The sequence below is a fragment of the Solanum dulcamara genome, chromosome 11 (assembly GCF_947179165.1).
Source record: "Solanum dulcamara chromosome 11, daSolDulc1.2, whole genome shotgun sequence".
In the NCBI taxonomy this organism is placed as follows: domain Eukaryota; kingdom Viridiplantae; phylum Streptophyta; class Magnoliopsida; order Solanales; family Solanaceae; genus Solanum; species Solanum dulcamara.
The window spans coordinates 22,041,637-22,062,083 of record NC_077247.1 but is presented as its reverse complement, the minus strand read 5'-3'; the positions used below and the strand labels follow the sequence as shown (position 1 = coordinate 22,062,083).

General features: G+C 36.4%; 1 pseudogene; it reads left to right on the top strand.

Moving 5' to 3' along the window:
- The first annotated feature begins 4,746 nt into the window (after window positions 1-4,746).
- On the top strand, window positions 4,747-7,118 carry LOC129872450 (uncharacterized; annotated as a pseudogene).
- The last annotated feature ends 13,329 nt before the right edge of the window (window positions 7,119-20,447 follow it).

Here is a 20,447-nt window from a genome sequence, read left to right as displayed (position 1 = left end):
GGGTAGTTTGGAAATTTAGTTAAAATATAAGGGATATAAAAGTAATTTCCATGGTCAAAGAAAATGACTTTAAGCACTTAGAAAAAAAAAGTTAGGAATTCTAACTTTTCATTTTTGACTGACTTTAAGAACTTTCTGGCTTAAAGTTAGCATTAGGCAAACACGTTCAAAAGCTAAAAAGGGGCTTTAAGTTGGTTTTGACCAACTTAAAGCTAATCCAAACGGGCACTATATATATACTCTGATGGTATCAAGAAAGAAGAGAAAGTGCTTCAGCGAAACTACTTGATACCATCAGAGTATATTATACTCTGATGGTATCAAAGAGGAGTGGTGATGCTGATGATGTCATGCACGAAATTAAAAGGAAAACTGTGGGGTAAGAGGGTAAATATTTTGGATCATGAATCTATTAAGGGTAAATAGTTTGAATTGGATCTAATTTGGATAAATAGTTTAACAATTGATCGGGTAATTTATCCTTTAATTTATTGATACAATCAGCATCACCAGCGAATTAATATATTTTATTCCTTTATACCTTTTCTTGTTTAATTTATTGATACAAAATCAGCATCACCAGTGAATTAATATTATTTTATTCCTTTATGCCTTTTCTTGTTTGATTTATTGATACAAAATCAGCATCACCAGTGAATTAATATTATTTTATGGAAAAAGTATACAAAATAGATTAATTGTGAAATTATTTATCCAAATTGAATCTAATTCAAACTATTTATCCTAAATAGATTCATGATCCAAATTATTTACCCTCTTACCCCACTTTCTCCCTTTTAATTTCGCGCATGACGTTATGCCGATGTCAACATCACTGCTTCTCTTTGATACCATCAGAATATATTATACTTTGATGGTATCAAACAATTTCTTTTTGATACCATTAGATTATAATATACTCTGATGGTATCAACCAGTTTCACTGAAACACTATCTCTTTCTTCTTGATACCATCAGAGTATATATATACTCTCATGGTGTCAAACGTGTATTTATGCTAGTGCCCCTTCCCTTGTTCCTCTTTGATACCATTAGAATATATTATACTCTGATAGTATCAAGCAATTAATCAAACAGTTTCTTCTTGTTATCATCAGAGTATAATATACTCTGGTAGTATCAAGAAGGAAGAAACAGTTCTTTAGCGAAACTGTTTGATACCATCAGAGTATATTATATACTCTCATGGTATCAAATGCGCAAGATGATTAAAAACAAGGGGTATAAAAGTAATAGGGTATCCAATAATAAATAATTTTCTTTTGTGGGTATAACAATAATTATCCCATATTTTATTTCTTTATGCCTTTCTCTGCAAATAACATATTTCTCTTTTAATATATAATATTTTCTTGGCCTTTCTCCAAATGTCATAAACGACTTTATAAAAATAAGAGAGCCTACAGTAAATTAACTACTCTTGTATCTTTTTAGTCTATTTTTCAAGCATTGTATCAATTATATCGAAGCAATTAAAAGGGATATCAAGTTAAAAATTTGTTGAATCATGTTTCATTAAATTGAATCTAGAATTTGTTGTTTTTATATATAATTTTTACTTCAGTCTTATACTCTTTTTATTTATTTATTAAAATTTTGATATATCAACTCATAAATATGAATTCTAACCAAATCGGATACATTTTTTTTTTCATGAAATTTATTTTGAGCATTTGATGTTGATGGTATAAGAATTATTTAAACTAAAAAGTTAAGGATTGAATATTTAATATAATTCCAAAAAAGGTGCCCTTAATAAATTTTCGACAAACAAGAAAAACTCCAAATAAAAAAATATGCTCCAAGAGAAAATTGAAATGATTACATATATTAGGGATTGAATTTTTTTTAAAGAATTAATCAATTAAAATTATTATTTTATAATTCTGCATATATGAAATATAAAAAATAAATGTCATATGAAATTGTATATATGAAGTCTGTTTGTTTTTTTAATAAAAATATTAAGGCCCGACGTACCGTGGATTTATGGTACTTGCAATGCTTTAAACTTAAGATTTTGCACGTCTTTTAAGCATTTGTTAGTATATTTAATTACGTTTTGTCTTTGATTTGCAAGAAAAAAGGTGGGGGCAGCGGAGAACGAATAATCAGTTAACTGCAGCTTAATACCAAAGTAGGCCCACGTCGCACATTTGGACCATGAGATTTAATACCAAGTTTTGGAATTTATTTTGCGAACCAGTGTAGTGCGCGCCAGGTCCGCGTCGCGGACCTGGCCATGGATAAAACAAATTCATACTTGAAAATTATTCATCGAGACAGTAAGGTCTACGCCAGGTCCACGTCGCGGATCAGGCTCTGTATAAGAGAAACTTTTAGCCGACGCAGGAAATAAAATTTTATACTGAAATAAAGCAAGTCCACATCGCAGAATTTAGTGCGTTTGCTTTAATTCCGCATATTTAGTTTCTATAAATAGAACCTTTACATATTTTATTGATGAGCACTTCAGATTATCAGAGTAGAGCTAGAGAAGACGAAGGAAACCCTATCTTTGGTGATATTTTCTCCTTTCTTTTCATTTTTGTATTCAAGATTTATGTTACAAATAATTCATGCAAGTATGTCACAAACTATGAGTGGCTAAATTCCCTTGTTCTTGGGTTGTAGCCATAAGATGAAGGTTTAAATCTTGCTTGCTTTGGTTGAAAATGGGTTTTTACATATGATTACTCTTATATTTTTGTTTTTATTGTTTTAATGCTTGATCACCATTAGAACAAATTTGTTGTCCACCCGAAACTCGGAAGATGGAAAGGGGATAGAACACTAGAATATAAGGAGCATGTTTCTCCTAGAATAATCTAGAATAATTTGTGTGTGGAATGGATGTGACACATATCTATACACCATGTTTGGTTACTAAACAGGGTGATAGTATTAATGCATTTTTGTTGGTTCATGCTTATCCCCGCTCAGTGTTGTAGTTAAGCTATCAACAAGAATATGCAATTAGAGGTTGGAAGACCATAATTGTAAAATCAAACCTATAAGTCAGTAATCGAAAACCCATTTGATATTAAAGTAATGGATATAAACTGGAAATCTATTAATACTACAACCCAGGAACTCTTCTTTAAATTTACAAAAATTTCTCTAATATTTTTAAATCAGATTTTCATATCATTTTTGGTATAATTATTTTGTAAAATTTAATTGAACTCAACTCTTTGAAAACACACATGAATAATTGAATTCATTGAAAAGCTAACTAACGCCTAATTGCATTTTTTCTGTGGGTTCAATATCCGGCTCTTACAAAGCGTCACTATATTACTTTTGAGATCACGTATATTTGCGTGTGCGTTTGGACACAACAAATTTTTGGCGCCATTGCTGGGGAAGTTATTTAATTTGGTGTTAGTTTTCTTTGCGAAGTTTCTTTATTTGTGTTTGTGTTAGCAACTTGATCTTAGATGTTATTTTTGGTAGGAGAACTCACAAAGGCACACTGAATAGAAGTGGGGAAATTGTAGAGCCACTAGCTGAGCCTAAAAGATTTCTGCATCATCAAAGAAGGAGAGCAACTGCTTAATATCCCGGACCACACATAAATATGGGTGATAATAATGAAATGCCGGCAGAGGTCCCTATGGAGATGGAAGCCAGGACAGTACGTGATGTGGCAGTCCCACTCACTGCGAATGTCACCTCCAACATTTAGAAATCGCCAGCTGGAGGAAGATTTGAATTGAAACGGAACATGGTGCAGTTTTTGCACTCTAATGGACAGTTTACAGGTTTGCCTCATGAGGATCCCCAAGTTCACATTCAGAACTTCTTGGAGATTAGCGATACTTATACTCCTAATGGGGTATCTCATGACTATGTGAGGTTAACATTGTTTTTCCTCCTTGCAGGGAGAAGCTAAGAGGTGGTTGAAGTCGAAACCACCAAAATCAATTACTTCATGGAATGATTTGGCTTGCAAGTTTCTTATCTGGTTCTTTCCTTCGGGGAAGACAACTAAGTTGAGGGCTAAAATTTTGATCTTTAAACAAAAATATGGAGAAAACTTGTACCAATCTTGGGATAAATTTTAATCGTTACTCATTAGTTGTCCTCACCATCATCAAGCTAATGAGGTGTTGGTCCACACCTTCATAGAAGGGTTGGAACCCAACACCAAAATTCTTCTTGATTCTACTACAAGTGGAAAGACATTGGAGAAAAAACCTATGATGAGCTATATACGTTGCTTAATTGTATTTCTCAGGGAAATCCTGGTGGAATAGAGGAAATTCTAGACCTATGGTTCAAAAACAAGAAGGCATGTTGGAAGTTGATGTAGTGACAGCCTTGACGGCACAAATTACAACAATGCAAAATATGATGACAATATATTTCAATACTTTACCAAAAGGACAACAACAAGCTTTGGTGAATATGGTTCAACAACAACACATGTGGTGTGAAGTTTGTAGTAGTAGTGAACATGTCGTAGAATACTATGGAGCTATTCCTGAGTCAGTGAAGTTTGTGGGTAATGTACCTAGGGGTGGTGGTAACCAGAACTATGGAAACACTTACAACCCAAATTTGAGAAACCATCCCAACTTCTCATGGGGTGTAAATCAGTAAAACCAACAGCAAGGGCAGACACAATTCAGACCACAAAAAGGTGGACAACAGTACAACAAACAAGGTCAAGGGTACAATAACCAAAATCAAGGTAATCAAAGCTCTGGAAAATCAGGAAGCATGAGTGTAGAGGATATGTTGAAGCAGATAATGATGGACCAAGCTAAGTTGGCTGCACATGTTCGTCAGAATCAGTTGGCCACTTAGAATTTAGAAAAATAGCTTGGGCAATTGGCAAGTACATAGGGTTCACATCAGCAAAGGGGTTTACCAGGTAACACTAACTCAAATCCCAAAGAGGTGAATGCTGTGAGTACTCGTAGTGGTCTCCCCCTCGCTGAATTGTATCCAAAAGTTAAACCATTAGAGGTAAAAATTAAAGAGCGAGTTGGGGAAGAAGGTGAATCTAGTAAACCAAAGGCAGTAGAGGAACAAAAAACAAAACCTTCTCCTCCTTTCACACAAAAGTTTAAGAAGAAAAAGGAAGAGGAGTGCTTTACGAAGTTCATAGACTTGCTAAAATAAGTAAAAATTAATTTAACTTTGACTGATGTTTTGCAGGAAATCCCTAAGTATGCCAAGTATGTCAAGGGCATTGTGGCTAACAAGAGAAAGTGGGCTAAGTATGAAATAGTGGTACTCACTGAGGAGTGCAGTTCTAGAATCTTGAATAAAGTTAAGCTTCCAACCAAGCAGAAAGATCTGGGGAGTTTTACGGTGCAAGTTACTATTGGGAAATGTTTAAATGCGAGAGGAATTTGTGATTGGGTGATGGTATAAACTTTATGCCAACCTCCATGTTCAAGAATTTATGCTTCGGAAACCCTAAGCCTACCACCATCTTGTTACAACTGGCTAATCGCTCTGTAGCTAAATTGGATGGAGTCCGTCTTAGTCCAGGTGGGATCTCTCATTTTCCCTTTGGACTTTGTCATCCTAGACTTTGAGCCAGACCCGAAGCTTTCCTTCATTTTGGGATGCCCATTCTTGGTAATAGGAGGAGCGTTAATAGATGTAGCGGCTGGACGACTCATAATTAGAGCTCATGATAAGGTGAAAGTATTTTATGTGCACAATGCATTAAAATTGCCTGCCATATATGAAGAGTTATCTGCGATAACAATAATTGATAAAGCAGGGATAGAGAAATATGTGGAATTAAGGGATCCACTGGAAAAAGTGTTAGTGGGTCAAGGCATAGAAAGCGATGTAATAACACAAGAAATTGTTGGTGTGTTAGAGGCTCACAATGTGAGCATGTGAAAAAAACAGGTAGAATCATTGAACAGAGTGTTGGGTGCTTCACCCAAACCCTCGACTGGGGAAGCGCCTAAATTAGAGTTGAAATTATTACCGTCCCATCTCAGGTATACATTCCTTAGTCCCAATGACATATTACCAGTAATCCTCTCGTCCTCTTTATCTGAAATACAGGTTCAACAGCTCTGGAGGTGCTTAGATGAAGAAAAAAAGGCTATGAACTGGCAAATGGCTGATCTACATGGGATTAGCCCAGCTTTGTGCATGCATAGGATCTTCATGGAGGAAGGTCATAAATCAATTACACAACCTCAGCGTAGATTGAATCCAGTAATGAAAGATGTGATGAGGAAAGAGGTTATTAAATGGCTAGATACAGGTATCATATACCCCATCTCAGATAAAAAATGGGTAAGTCCAGTGCAGTGTGTGCCTAAAAAAAGAGGAATGACTGTAATCACATAAAAAAAAGAATGAGATAATCTCCACTAGAACAGTCACTGGATGGAAAATTTGCATGGATTACCGCAAATTAAATAAAGCTACAAGAAAAGATCACTATCCAATTCCTTTTATTGATGAAATGCTGGACAAGTTAGCAGGGCAGGAGTACTACTGTTTCTTGGATAGATATTCAGGATATAATCAGGTTGCAATAACATCTGAAGATCAGGAAAAGACTACATTCACTTGTCCCTATGGAATGTATGCCTTTAAGCGTATGCCATTTGAGCTATGCAATGCTCCGACAATATTTCAAAGGTGTATGATGTCAATCTTTCATGACATGGTCGAAAATTCTATGAAAATATTTATGGATGACTTCTCCGTCTTCAGAAAATCATTTGATTTGTGTCTGCAGAACTTAAACAAGGTGTTAGCAAGGTGCGAAAAGACAAATCTTATCCTAAATTGGAAAAAATGTCATTTTTAGTAACAGAGGGGATAGTCTTGGGTCACAAGGTGTCAAAACAAGGACTGAAAGTAGCAAAGCCAAGATAAAAGTGATAGAGAAGCTCCCATCCCCGATTTCAGTAAAAGGAGTGCATAGTTTCTTAGGACATGCAGGATTCTATAGAAGATTCATTCAGTATTTTGCAAAAATAGCTAGACCCATGTGTAGTTTATTGGATAAAGAAATAAAATTCACTTTTGATGAAAAATATGTGCAGGGCTTTGAGCTGTTAAAGAAGAAGCTCACGGAGGCTCCAATTTTAATTGCTCTTAATTAGGAACTACCTTTTGAGCTTATATGTGATGCTAGTGATGTACAGTAGGAGCAGTCTTAGGGAAGAGAAAAAAGAAGATTTTTCACTCTATTTATTATGCAAGCAAGACCCTTTATTCAGCTCAAGCTAAGTACACAGTCACCGAGAAGGAGATGCTGGTGCTGGTTTATGCATTTGACAAGTTCAGATTCTATCTGGTAGGTACTAAAGTAATTATTTACACTAACCATGAAGCTCTTAGGTACCTATTCAACAAGAAATATGCAAATCCAAGGCTCATAAGATAGATCCTACTACTACAAGAGTTTAATATCAAGGTCAAGGATTGCAAGAGATGTGAAAATCAAGTTGTCGATCACCTTTATAGGTTAGAGAGTTCAACACATGTTGGAGAACAGCTGCAGATTAAAGAAGAATTCCCAGATGAGCAGCTATTAGCCCTAGAGGTGACTAAATTGCCATGGTATGCAGATGTCATCAATTACTTGGTTAGTGGAGTATTTCCTCCTGATGCTACTTACAGCAGAAGATAAAGCTTATGCATGATGTCAAGTTCTACATATGGGACGAGCATTATTTATTCAAGTAAGGTATTGATTGAATGGTTAGGAGGTGTATGCCAGAAACTGCGATGCACCAAGTATTGGATAATTGCCATTCATCACCATATGGCATCCATCATGGAGGGGAGTGTACTGCCCATAAGGTACTCCAATTGGGTTTCTTTTGGCCTACTCTGTTCAAAGATGCTGTAGTATATGTGAAGAACTGTGATCAGTGTCAATGGGTGGGCACAACATTCTGGAGGTTGAAATCTTCGATGTATAGGGAATGGACTTCATGGGTCCATTTCCTTCATCATATGAAAACCAATATATCTTAGTGGCAGTAGATTATGTGTCCAAGTGGGTTGAGGCCGTAGCTCTTCCCACCAATGACTCAAAGGTGTTTACCAAGTTTCTCAAGAAGCACATCTTCACTCGATTTGGCACTCCTAGAGAAATTATCAGCAATGGAGGGTCTCACTTAATAAATCAAACAGTGAAGAATCTCTTAGCTAAGTATGGGGTGAGGCATAAAATGGCTACAACATATCATCCGCAAAACCAGTGGGCAGGTCGATGTATCCAACAGAGAGGTGAAACAGATATTACAAAAGTTTGTGAATGCACAAAGGAAAAATTGGTCAGAAAAGTTAGATGAAGCACTTTGGGCATATCGAATAGCATACAAAACCCCCATCAGGACATCCTCGTATCAGATGGTATTTGGTAATGCATATCACTTACCGATTGAATTAGAGCACCGAGCATATTGAGAAATCAAGAAGCTGAATCTTGAACCAAAATTAGCAAGGAAAAAACGGTTGGACCAATTGCATGAGTTGGAGGAGTCTAGGCTCCAAGCCTATGAAAATGCCAAGCTGTATAAGGAGAAAATAAAGTGATGGAATGATAAGCACATCATCACTCACACTTTCGAACTAGGAAAAAAGGTAGTTCTTTTTAACTCTAGACTAAAACTTTTTTCACGAAAGTTAAGATCCAAGTGGAGTGGCCCTTTTGAAGTGGTAAGTATGACGCCTCATAGAGCTGTGGAACTATGGAATGCATCAAAAACGTCCACGTTCCTAGTTAATGGACAAAGATTCAAGTACTAATTTGGAAATGATGTTGACCGTGAGGAGGAAGCCATCAAACTGGAAAATGAGTGAAACAAGAGTTGGGTCGTGTCGCGACAGTAAATTAGGCGCTACACGGGAGGCAACCCGTGAGGAATTGTGTTTTTTAATAAGAAATTATAGTTGATTTTCTTGGTTTTACTAACATTTCATTTTGTTTCATTGTATAAGTTAGTCCGTAAAATAAAAGAACATAAAAAGAGAACTTGGATGAAGTAAGCAAAGTATGGTCCACGACAAGTCTACATTGTGGACCTGCTACATTTCAGTCCAAATTTTACCTAGGTACATTTTCGAATATTTTTTGGTGAAATTTTTTTTCCAAGGAAAGTCCATGCGAGGTCCACGTCGCGGATCTGGCTTATTTTAATACAAATCAAAAATTGGCATTTTTGGACTTTAAAACTGAAGGTCCGCGATAAGTCTGTGTCTAAGAGGGGTGAAACAAATTATTGGTTGTAAAATGTGGAATTAATCTAATATAGTGTCTAAGAGGGCAAAAGGTCACTATCCAAATGTAACCCACTTGTTCTCGAGCCTACGTTACAAGCCAAGAAAGTTCTATTGTGATCCTAGTTCAATTGTTAAAGAGTCTAAGTACTGAAAATAAGGACAAGCCTATAGTATTGTGCATGAATGTTTGAATTTCTTTTGTGAGAGTAAGAGTATGTTGAGTCCATGTTCTTGAAAAATATCTAAATATAGGTGTGAAAATGGGACTTCTTTTCATTGAAGGAACCAGTAGTATTGTTGAAAAGTCATGATCTTGGTGATTGTTGTTTGTGTATGTAAATATGTCCATTGGTATAGTGATATCATAAATTGATCCACGTAAGTTAGCTTGATTAAGAGATAATAATTGCACAAATTTTTGAATGAAAATTTGGAGGGTGTTGTGAGTTTGAAAAGCCATGTGATTGTCGTAGTTTCTTGATTTTTTTTTCATAGTGTCGTTTTGTGATAGTATTTTCATTTGAGGAAAAGAAATGGTTTTAAGTTGAGGGTCTTGATGTACCATGGATTTACGATACTTGTAGTTTTTTTTTCATGTTCCGAGATGGTACCTTAGGCATAGCCTGCAATCGGAGACCATTGTTGGTCCCAAGAGAACCACTTGGTCCAATCACTCATTCAATCACATAAGTGAAAGACTTAAATTAACTCAAAGAGACATTTAGGTAGGCTAGCAACTCAATACTTAATAAAGGAATATTAAATAAACAATCTTAAATATCAACTCAGTCTCAAAAGTAAAAGTTTTTCAAAACAACCAGATTTGAGGGATATCAACTCCAATCCACTCAATCTATGTATGAGAAGCCTCTATCAACTGTCAAGAAGGTGCCGAGACAAGCCTACGACTACCTTCAAAGAAATTACTCAAAACCGTGCATAAAATAAATATGATTCCTTTGGAAGCAAGGAGGTCTCGCTTATTAGGAAAGTAATAAATCTTCAATGAAGCACCTATTGATGATCCCTAGCAACTGTATTTGCATCATAAAATGATGCAGACCAAATGGTGTCAGTACATAGAATGTACGTGTATGTAAAATACCTGGGAAGAAATACAATCAACAATGCTCAACCTCATGCAACTCAACTCAAAGGACTTACTCTAAAAAGACTCAATTCAATAAGCATGCAAGTTTAAAAGTAATAAATAATGCTTTGAAAATAAACTCCATGTCATGCAACTTAATCCAATCAAACCATTTATTTTAGGAGAGTTTCTCTAACCGACAACCATCACTTATGAGCTAGTGATGATACAATGCTTTGCACTACCATTGCCGCAATCGTCGAATACATTGCCAGGGTAAGGGATAATCAACCTCAATGGATCCACAATCAATCAAAGTCCATCATTTTAGGACTAAAGAGACATAATCTCTATCATACACTTGCTATATAGTTTATGGAATTCGAGTTATTATTTATGTTTACCTAAATCAGTGCTCAATACTAATCCCATAAGACTCAATATTCTCATATACTCAATCAAATCAATTCATTCAATCATCTCATCTACTCTCATTCGACTCTTATTAATCTCTCTTTATCAATGCCTGAAAGCCATCATTTTTTCTCAAAATATGCATGTCAAATTCGTGATCATCACATCAATTAATATTCATAGGAAATTATCCATGAAAAACAATTACAATCAATTGAGAGATAGTAAACAATGATAATATCAATGCATAATTATACATAACTCAATAGAAGAAGAATTAACTCATGAACTCAATGTATATAATGACTCAAACTCAACTCTAGATTCAATATCAGCTCAATGAAGATGTAGGGCACGTGCACGAATTTATTCCAACATTTGGATAAGCCTTACATACCTGGAAATGGAAGGATCAATCGAGAATTGAAGGAATTGGTTAAAAACCTTGAACCCTTTTTTTTTGACTTCTCTCCAATCGCTTCTCTCAAAAGTTATAAGTATGAATGATACGAACAAACCCTTTTGGGTATGTTAAGGGACTGGTATTTGGTCCCTAAACGTGTAGGGTTCAGTTGGAAAAACGTGGAAAAAGATCAAAATGCCCTTCATTAAATCTAGGCGGGGCACCCTTCATAGAAGTCCACCATGGCCCGTGAAGTCAACCATGGTCCGTGGTGATGACCGTGGTCCTAAAACATAGGCTAGATTAGGAAAGGTGTCTACTATGGAGACCACCACAGCTTTTGGTTCTCATCATGGGTCGTGGTCCTCCCTCATGATCCTTGCCTTCCTTAAGGGTCCTGGGGGTCAAGTTCACGGACAACTTCACAGTTTGTGGTACGCACCACAGGCCGTAGATCCCTCCATGGACATTTCTCCTTATTTCCCATAAAACTAACACCACCACAAAACCTTTCCATTGGCTGTGAAGAGGAGTACGACCTGTGAAGGGTCTCATGGTTTCCTCCTAGTGCAATTTCTCTAATTGTCTAGAGTTAGTTCAGGCTAGAAACTTTAAAGGTCTTATAATATCTCCCCCTTGGACCATTCATCCTCAAATGATGACCAAGCTTGGATTCCACTTAAGACACGATTGCAAACAAGAAATTATATACTTAAACACTTAAACAATCAAATAATCATTGCTCAGACTCAAGAATACACATCATATACTCAACTCGAAATGAAAACTCAAAGATAGGAAAAAGGAACATTACCATCATTATCCTTATTAGAAGGCATGAATATATATGATATTCATATCCTTATCGTCTTCCTATGTAGCCTCCTCAACAGACTAATTTTTCCATAAGGCTTTGACCAAAGCGACCTCTTTGGTTCTCAACTTACGACACTAACGATCAAGAATCTGAACTTGAATCTCCTCATAATCCAAACTCTCTTTCACCCCGATGTTCTCAGTAGGAACAACAAGTAAAGGTATCAAGTCCCAGGTATTTTGAGGGTTGGAATGTGTTATAATAAGGTAAAATAGGGGGAAATGGCTTTAGAGGATTTTTGGAGTCATATATTACAAGATGAATTTTCAAGAAATGCCCCAAAATAGTGAGGTCCACAACCTAGGCGTGTCACGCCTCTGTTCCCTGATAGTGCAAATTTTTCCAAACTCAAGTCAAGCTCAAATCAGGAAAGAAAATTGAACTTTGCACTGAAATGACTTTTGAGGGAGTGCCTCTGCGTCACAATACTTCTCCTTGACAGGCCACAATTTTGCAAAACTTTCCAATTTTAAGTAAGGATATCTTGGACAATTTCCTGAACATATATAGTCGAGGTTGGACATATTTTAGGGTTATTTTCCATTTTTTGGCTATCCAAAATCCTAGATTTCATTCCTCTTCCTTCCCAGATCATCTCCTATAAGATTCCTCTCAGCTAAAGGGTTTCAAGGCTCCTAATTGAAGACCAACCATCAAGATTTCTTCAAGCTTCTCAAGACCTTTTCCATCTCTCTTTAAGCTTTACTCTAAAGTATGTGGGTCTTTATTCATGGGTTCTTCCACCCAGGCATTTCAAAACCCTTTCAATCAAATCTCTTGATTTCAAGTAAGATTTCCTTATGCGTAATCTTAATTTCTACTTAATAGCATGAATCATGATGAAGCTAATGATTATTGGTCTACCTTGAAATAAAATGATTTTAAATGCATGGATTGATGGCTTGCAAGTATTTTCTTTACTTATCTCCTTAAAGGTTTTTGAAATTCATGGTAGTTTATTTAAAGCATGATTTAATGAATTCCAGAGTGTTTATGCATAATTTCATTTACATATATGTTTGAAAGTTGAAGTGACTTGAACCCACCTAGTTTTACTCTCTACTTTCACTAAAGCATGACTAAGGACTCAAGCTCAACTCTAGACTCAATCTTGGCTCAATGAATATGTAGGGCATATGGGTGAACTTAGTGTAACATTTGGGTAAACCTTGCATACCTGAAAATTGAAGGAATGATAGAGACTTGAAGAATTGCTTGAAAACCTTGAACCCTAGCTTTTTGACTTCTCTCCAATCGCTTCTCTCAAAAGTTATCAGTATGAATGAGAGGAAAAAACCATTTTGGGTTTGTTTAGGTACTAATATTTGGTCTATAAACGTGCATGGTTCAATTGAAAAATGGTAAAAAAGACCAAAATTCCCTTCATTAAAACTAGGCGGGAACTCTTCAGGGAAGGCCACCATGACTCGTGAAGCACACCACAGTCCGTGGTGATGGCCATGGTCCTGAAACTTAGGATGGATTGTCTATCATGGAGACCACCAAGCCACGAGTCATGGTCCTCCCTCGTGGTCCTGACCTACCTTAAGGGTCTTGGGGGTCTAGTTCAATGACGACTTCATGATCCGTGGTTTGCACAACCGGCATAGAGCCCTCCATGAACCTTTCCCCTTATTTCCCTTAAACATTGACACCACCACGATACCTTTCCATGGGCTATGAAGAGGAGTACATCCCATGAAGGGTCTCGTGGTTTGCTCTTGGTGCAATTTCTCTGATTACCTAGAGTTAGTTTAGGCTAGGAACTTCGTAGGTGTTACAACTTTAAACTTAAGATTTTGCATGTATTTTGAGTATTTGTTAGTATATTTGATTATGTTTTGTCTTTTATTTGTAGGAAAATAGGTCATGGTAGTGGATAATGATAGACCAGTTAACTGAAGCTGAAAGTTGGCTTCTATGAGCCAACCTACGAGGCATAGAAACTTCTATGAGCCGTAGGTGGCATTCGTAGATGGAATTGTAATTACTTAGGACAAGTTTGGAGCTACGAGGGATATTTACAAGCTTTATAAACTTTTATGAGCCATTGGACGAGCTTTAGAAGATAAGTAGAGCATGAAGCCTCAGTACTTGGCAGCCTACGAGTGAACAGGATGGACTGTGCATTAGTCTACGGACTAGAGGTCACGTCTGTAGAAAAGACATTGATGACTGACTTGATGTTTTTGCCATGAGTGGGTCTATGGCTTGTCCAAAGACCTATGATAAGTAGGTACGAGTCATAGACGTCTTCGACCTACTTTTACTATTTTTCCAGATTCTATTTACTTTTTATTAGGTGTCTATAAATAAACTTTTTTTGGTTTTGTTTATGAGTTACACATATTTTTGATTTGATATTGAAGCATAAACCACTTTTGGATTTAATTCTTGAATTGGTGGAATTTTATCATCTACTTTGACTTTGAAATTCAATTGAAGCTTTTGGATTTTCATACTCATTATTGTAAGTTTATGATTTATTTAAACCAAATTATTTTGATTTGTGATCAACAAATTGTGAGTAGCTAATTCCACAACCAGGGTTGTGGGAACCATGAAGTATCAACGATATAGACCTAATAAATAGTAATTCTTGACTAGTGTGCATGCATGTATTATTTTTTCCTTGCTTTGATTGCTTTTTAACGAGTGCACGTGTTAGAAATTGCCTTATTCTTACTTTCCATAACAAGGAGGTAAACAATAAAAAAAAAATTATACAATGGATATTTGAGGTTATCAATCCGTATTTAATAGCTTGAACAGACCAAGAAATAGTTAATCTGGGATCATTGGTAAGGTTAGTAAATCATACGCCCATAGACAGACCAATTTGCTTGGTGATAATCACTTATTTAGGGGGACCAACCACTTAGGTAAAATTAACTTAATAATCTTGCATGTTACTCACTACAAAGATTACTAATATTAGGTTCTACTGAGTTAAGGATTCGTGGGGAACACATATACCCTAATTTCATCTTTTATTGAATTCAAACACATTAAGTTATTACATTGATAATTGTTACTTGTAATAAATACAATCAACTACTTTCATACAAAAACCCTTATTTTTATGAAAATAATATGACTACGAGTACGAACAGTAAATGATTAAACTAAGTTTAAACCTCATTTCTCGTAGAATTGATTCTAGCCTCTTTTAGTCTCTTTATTTGAACAACGATCTCTTTATACTTTTTTTGAGGTATAATTTGGGCGTATCAAGGCCCCTCATTATTATTTTTCTTTAGATCACAATATTGTTTTATATGACTTAATACAAAATATTAGTCAAATTGATCATTTTCTAATGAAAAATAAATCATTAACATAGATTAAAGTGTTCGTTCCAAGCCCCACTTTCCTTTGTGCATGGTTTATGTGGAAGTCACATGTCTTTCTACGTGCTATAAAACTAATCATGTATCTTTTTTGTTATTGACATGAATTTCTAGATCTAGAGTAATTCAATTCTTTAGTTTTTTGTTATTGGATATGGGGAAAACCACTTGACATTTAAGTTTAAATTTTATTGTACATTATAGTGTATCAATGATATAACATTTGAGATGTTGGTTTGGAAATAAATTTTGTTTTCATTACGGATGTGTTTTGTATGAAGAGAAACATATTTTTTAATAATAATTGAGTTTCTTTTTTTTTAGTGTTTCATACATAAATAAAAAATATTATCTCAATAACACTTATACTATATGTGTCTTGGTAATGGATGAATTGATGTGACATGTTCATGTTGAGGATGACATGGTGCAATGCTATTTATAGATGACATTGACTTGATTGAAGAGAGTCGTAGTGGAATTAATGATAGGTTAGAGGTGTGGAGACTGACCCGAGAGTCAAAAGGTTTCAAGTTGAGCAAGATCAAGACAGATTATTTAGAGTGTCATTTAATTATGTGACCCATGAGGTATACGTGAAAGTGATATTTGACCACAAGTTTTCCCCAAGAGAGAAAGATTTAAGTATTTAAGATCACGGATACAATGAAATAGAGAGATTGATGATGATATCACACATCATATTATTGCGGTATGGATGAAATGGAGGCTTACATTTGATGTCTTGTATGATAATAAGATACCATTAAAACATAAAGGTAAGTTCTACAAAGTGGTGGTTAGACTGATCTTTTAGGGCAGAGTATTGGGCAATCAAGATCTCTTAAGTTAAAAAGATGCAAGTGGTGGAAATGAGAATATTGAGATGTATTTGTGGTCATAATAGGAATGATAGGGTTAGGAATGAGGATTTCCAAAATAAATTAGGAGTGACATTCGTGGTGGATAAAATATGGGAAGGGAGACTGAGATGGCTTGGTTATGTGAAGAGGCAATGTGTAAATGCCCAGTGAGGAGGTAAGAGAGGTTGATTATAGTGGGATCAAGGAGAGGCACATGCATTATAAAGAAGTATTAGGAAGAGGTGATTAGAAAACATATTACGAATCTTTAACTTACCAAAGACATGACCTTAGATAGAAGAGTATGAAGGTCATGAATAAGGGTAGAAGGTTAGTAGGTAGCTAAGAGTTGTCTTATTACTATCCTATTCATGTATTGGCTTGGTGGTAGTATAGAGCACCATGTCGGTTGTATTAGCCTAGTCATATAGTCTTTGTCTTTTGGTATCCAATGGATCCTATGCAAGTGTTTGGTGATCACACCTTGTTGTTGTTAGCACTGCTTTGCTTTATACTAATTGTATTATTGTAGTTGTCGGTTGTTTATTGTGTTCTGATTATCATACTATTTTATTGTTCTTTTTCCCTTCTACACTATTTTTTTTCTTTCTTTTTGTATTTGGATTTGCTATACTTGAGTCTTCAAAAAATAAACTCTCCACCTCTACGATGTAGTGATAAGATTTGCGTCCATTCTATCCTGTCCAAACCCCACTTGTGAGATTTTACTTAGCATATTATTATTGTTATTATATGTAATAACAAAATACAATAGAGTGATATGAGGTGGAAAATGAGAGGTTGAGAGTGGAGAGGGATAGGATGGTCAAGGGGTTAGGATCAAGGATGTTTAGTGTGGGGTAGGAGACAATAAATAAAGGTGGAGCTACGATATAAAGCTTATGGGTATTGAATTTTATTTATTTATTAAGTTAATAAGATCTAGATTAATAATTTATACATATTCATTTTTAAGAAATGTGTTTTCAAAATAAAAAACATTTCAATTTTGACCAACAAAACATAGAAAATTGAAAAATATTTTTTTATACCAAAAATACACTATATATTTTAGTTGATTTTGTTCAGCACTAACAAGGGAATTAGGTAAGAGGGTCCATTTTTATTACAATGCGGAATCTAAACAGTATGTATATTATTTCTCATTTTCTTAATATCAAAGGTTTGGAAAGATCTAGAGGAAATATTTGGCTGATTTCCTAGTTTGGCAAGATCTGGAGGAAATATTTGGCTGATTTCCTTTTGCTTGAAGTCAAATGTCGGTAAGTTGTAAAGAAAAACTGAGTTTCTTCTTAGCATATTTGGAGGCTACTGTATTTTTTCCTCTATGAAAGAGAGTGTAATGGCCCTCTAGGTCATTTTTGAATTTAAGCATTCATTCCATTATTTCGAGAGTTCCTGTATCGACCCTAAGTCATTTATGACTTATTGGAACTGACTGTTTGGTTTCCTGGTCGTTCGTTTGGGTTTTAATCCCATTTCCCTATTTTGGAGCTTTGATAACTTGAAAAATTGACTTTAATCATAACTTTAAGATAATGACCTCAAAACAAAATTTTGACACTTACATCAGCTCCAAAATGGAAAAATTAGACTGGTAGCATGGTCGGTCTCAGCAGGCTGCTCATTTCTATAGGTGTTATGCCATTCCCATGCGCTTGTGCAGCTCCATCACGAGGCCCAATGGGGCAGTGGAAAGAGAGCTAGGCAGAAGGATAGACATGATAGGCGCCGCTTTAGACTAGAGAGTCCTATGATAGATCTCGCCAGAGATTTCAGTAGGGTTAGTCTAGTCGCCCCTTCTAGGACTCTCTTCAGATTTTAGAGGGTGATCAGCATCGTCAGGTGGTTCACAGATGGGTTTTTTTGACCGAGGTAGCAAACCTCTAATTTTCAGCCGACATTCACAAGGGTGTTATAAGTATGGGGAGATAGATCATTGGTCCCGCTAGTTCCCTCACCGCAGGCTAACCTTATTAGTTTCACAAGAAGCTAGACCTACGCCAACACCAATACCTCCATTTAGTGGCATAGGCTAGGTCCAGGACCATAGGGGTAGTCATCAAGGTGTGTGGTAGGGAGGGGTCCTTGGAGAGGCAGGTAAGGAGGCAGAGTTGATGTGCAGGGTATAAGAGCCTAGGTCCACTTCTAAGTAGCTCCATCTAGAGCAGAGATTGAGGCCTCAAAAAATGTGATCACAGGTATGGTTTTATTATGCCATCATCCTGCATTCATTTTATTTGATCCCTTCTCCACATATTCTTATATATCTATGTGTTGTTCCCCTCGGCTGAGTATGAGTCTAGAGACATTAGTTGAGCCATTATGTATTTCAACCTCGATAGGCGATTCTTTAGTAGTTGGTCAGGTCTTTAGATCCTATGTGGTGACTATCCAGGGGCGTCACACTAGGTTTGATCTTATTTTTCTTAATATGGTGGACTTTGATTTGATTCTGGGCATTGACTGGTTATCCCTTCACCATGCGGTCTTGGATTTCTAAGCCAAGATTGTTACCTTAGCCATGCCTGGTATTTTGCCGGTGGTGTGGCAGGGCCCTTGCAGTCACACACCAGTTGGGGTGATTTCTTTGTTCAGGCTCAGAGGTTAGTGGCTAGTGGGTGTTTGGCGTACTTGGCTTGTGTTACAAATATGAGTATGGAGGGCTCTAAAGTTGATTCATTACATACAGTCTGAGAGTTTGCATATGTGTTTCCTGCTGATCTGCCTGGCCTCCCTCCAGACCAAAATATTAACTTTATCATTAATGTAGAGCTGAGTACTCATCTTATTTCATCCCACCAAACCGTATATCCCCTGTAGATCTCAAGGAGCTTATTTTTCAGTTTCAGAATCTCTTAGGTAAGGGATTTATTCGTCCTAAAGTATCTCCTTGGGGTTCCCTAGTCCTATTAGTTAAGAAAAAGAATGGTACTATGCGGATGTACATCGGTTACAAGTAGTTAAACAAGGTGACGGTGAAGAACCGTTACCCCATGCCTAGGATTGATGACCTATTCGACCAGCTTTAGGGTTTTGTGGTGTTTTCTAAGATTGATTTGAAATTTGGCTACCATGAGTTTAGGATTAGGGTAGCGGACATCCCTAAAACCGCATTAAGGAATCGGTATGGCCACTATGAGTTCCTAATAATGTCTTTTGGGTTGACTGATCCCTCTGCAACATTTATGGATTTGATGACTTGGGTGTTTAGGCCGTACTTAGACTAATTTGTCATATTCTTCATCGATGACATTCTAGTATACTTGTGGAATCAGGACGAACATGAGCAGTATTTGAGAGTAGTGCTCTATACATTGAGAGATCAATGGCTTTTTGCCAACTTCTCAAAGTGCGAGTTTTGACTTGATTCTGTAGCATTCTTGGGGCACGTGGTGTCTAAGAATAGAATTATGGTAGATCCGACAACGATTAAGGCTATTCGTGGTTGGTCCAGATCCACCTCTGTGACTGAGATTCGTAGCTTCATGGGATTGGCAGTGTACTACAGGCGCTTTGTTGAGGGGTTCTCTACTATCAGTACCTATGACTTGGTTGAATCACCAGGATGTCCCGTTTATGTGGTCGGAGGAGTGTGAAAGGATATTTCTGAGTCTTAAAGAGTTACTTACCACCGCTCTTATATTGACTCTTCCAGTTGGGGGCGAGGGATTCACCATTTATTATGACACATTCGACGTTGGTTTGGGTTATGTATTGATGCAGCAGGGACAAGTTATTTCTTATGCATTGAGGCAACTTAAGTTGTACGAGCGCAACTACCCCACTCATGACTTACAACTGGCGATGGTAGTATTTGCGCTTAAAATTCAGAGGCACTACCTATATGGAATTCGATGCAAGATTTAAACTAATACAGAAGCCTTCAGTACATTATGAGCTACAAGGATCTTAATTCAAGGCAACGCCACTGGATTAAGCTCCTGAAGGATTATGACCTCTCTATTCTCTACCATCCAGGCATGACGAATGTAGTAGCGGATGCCTTGAATTGAAAGGTGGTGAGTATGGGTAGTTTAGCCTTCCTTTCTACTATAGAGCGACCATTAGCTATGTGTTAGCTTATGTGGGAGCTTATTTATCTCTATAGGATCAGATTCGCAACTATCAGTTTAAGGATGAAGAGTTAGTTAAACTGCGAGATCGGTCTTTAAGAGGT